We start from the raw sequence: 2,749 nt of genomic DNA on the forward strand, positions 1-2,749 counted from the left end.
TGGAGCTAGCCATTCTGAATTCTATATTGGCTCAATTACATCTGAACTCAGTAATTTATCTAATTCTTCTTTGAGGGTTGTATGCAGTAACAAGAGTATGGGTCTTACTTTATGTACCAATACCCATATGTTTAAGACAAATGTGATGTTGATAATTCTTTAGTCATCCAGGTTTATCTTTAAACACATCATTATCCAGTCTTCCAAACATGCATTTGGCTTGGCAGTGCATTTTCCAGGTGCATGGAAGTGGTGTCAGCTTAACTTTGATGTTAGCTGGGGGTGTGGCCAAGGAAGATGGCTGCCAGGATGTCGCTTTTTGAGCTCCTCTCCTGGCCCATTACAATTCTACCCCATTGCCGCCCTGCGAGCCGCACCATGCATCACTCACGACGCAGGACTCCTGTATTTGTTTTCCTGGTGGTGATGGAAGGCTAGGGGTTCTTTTTGAGCGAACTGGGTAGGGTGCTGGGAGTGGGTCTAGTGACAGTCCAGCTCCGGACAAGAGATCAGTGAGCCCCTAGAGGGGACCCCTTGACCCTCTCCCCCGCCTGCTGTGGCGGAGAGCCCGCGTGGCTGGGTTGCATGCCGCTGCCATATCTGGCCGGCTGGCCGACAGTGCCACGTTTCCTGGAGCCGCAAGGAAAGGGAGACCTAGAGGTTGGAAACAGCCCGTCAGCTGACGGTACAGAGCCTGTGGAGACGGCACTGGGAGCACTGACAGGACTTTACCTACAGGGTCAACGGGCCTACAACTATCCAGAGGTGAGCTCTGGGATACTGCATAATGGGGTGGCCGCTCGGTCTCTAAACCAGGGGCACGACGGATCTGTGTGGCTGGTCAGACTACGCTGAATCAGGCAGGGTAGTCTGCCAGGTTACTGCTGTGGGGCCAGGGAGCCTGGCCTCTGCTCCCAACGTGGACCTTGGGAGACTGGGGGGGAGGGAGCAGGCGGTCTGCAGTTAGGGAGACACAGTGACCCGGCCCCCTCTGATTGCAACAAAATTGAGGAGCGGGAGGTACTTTGATTCCCTGCCTCAGTTGTTTGGGCATTACCTCTTGGGGGCCCATTGCATTAGAGTGCCAGGCGCGCTGTCCTGCTGTGACGGTGGGGGCCGTGGGCCAGAGACTGTTGCATAATTAATCCGCCGTGTGGGCCCCTTTGGGACATTACTGCTTGCATTGGTAACGCGGGCTCCGTGTCTAGAGAGGCTGTGAATTGGGCAGATAGGATCATCTGTGCAGTTAGTAGACCCTTTGTGCTATTTGTTGATGTACATACCTTAAATACCCCCGGAGACACCGAGTTCAACAGAGGCTGACTCAAGGGGAGGTTTGCCGCTGGGCACTATAGCTGCGGGACTAGATATTGGGAGCCTGAGACTTGCCGAAGGGCACCTCTCCGCTAAGGGATTCCACTTTGAGAGATTAGTCAGCCTCTGGTGCATAGAGGTGCCGCACACTGGTGACTGTGGGACCTGGCCCTGGTGCAGTGATGTCGACACCTGGACCCACTGCGGGCCCAGAACTGTGACCCCACAAGGGACGAACCTAATCCTGCTACATTGTAAGGAGTTGGATGGATCGCACCCTGGCCTGCCCTCAGAGAGCTGACCCCCTGAGGCTGGAGCATTCGAAATACTCCACCGTGCTACTTAGTAAATTGTGCTCCGACCTTCTGAAATGGTGATCAGACATTAAGTGCTGCAGACAAGTGCACGAGAAACAGCGGTCGTTGGAAGGAGGGCCAGCCAGCTCACTTGGCTAGATGGAAATCATCATGGGGAAAGACAGGTCATTAGGGGGTCAACAAACCAAAATGGATCGTTTCACGGCCCCAGGGGAAAGCGCATTGATGAATCCCTTGCCCCATGAACATGAGGGGCACATGGCAGAACCACAGGGCCCAACAAGTGCCCAGATACTAGCCACAGTTGAGGCCTTGAGTGTGACAGTCCAGGTAAAATTTGAGGCACAGAATGTCGGACTGCTGAGAATAGACCTCCGTAAGTTGGCAGAACATTCTCTGGCCAGAAGGAGGTCACTTATCTGTGGCTGAACTGGGAGCTCTATCTAACCTCGGGCGGAGACCTCCGCTCTGCCCGCGGAGTGTGCGGAGATTTGCCTTCTCCACGTTCTGCGGAGAAAGCAAATCTCCGCAGCGGAGCGGAGTTGGCCAGCCCCCACCTCCACCGCCCCCATTATAACAAGTAATTAAGCATTAATAAAAAATGTATTTAAAACCACTTACCTGTATTGCGGCGTCCTCGGGTTGCCCTCCTCCTCCTCTTTGCTGTCTCGCTAATCCTTGTGACAACTGTGCACTGTTTTAGCGAAAGTGCTCAACTACAGGGACAGGGACCCCAGGTTTGAAAACCATCCTCGTTTTCCCAGATTACACTAGGCAGGTACAGCAGCTACGCCTCACATTTGGGGGAGTCAAGCAGAAGCTGAAGGCCATGGGACTGCGCTATATGCTCCTCTACCCGGCAAAGCTGAAGGTGATCAACAGCGGCCCATCACACTTCTTTACTAACCTTGAGGCTGTGTGGTACCAGCTGGAGATACGTGGTGAGGGCCAGATTCCAGCACAACCCCCTGGGCACTAGAAATGGGGCGCTTGGGCCACTCTCGGCAGGCATGGATGCGATGACGAGGTGGTAGGGCCTCCAAATCCTCCTCGCGAATGGTGGTCAGGCAAGATGGCACATTGGACTTGGTGGAGAAACAGAGATCAGGATCAGAGAT

Source organism: Lissotriton vulgaris, chromosome 3_1 (genome assembly GCF_964263255.1).
Source record: "Lissotriton vulgaris chromosome 3_1, aLisVul1.2, whole genome shotgun sequence".
NCBI classification, from domain to species: domain Eukaryota; kingdom Metazoa; phylum Chordata; class Amphibia; order Caudata; family Salamandridae; genus Lissotriton; species Lissotriton vulgaris.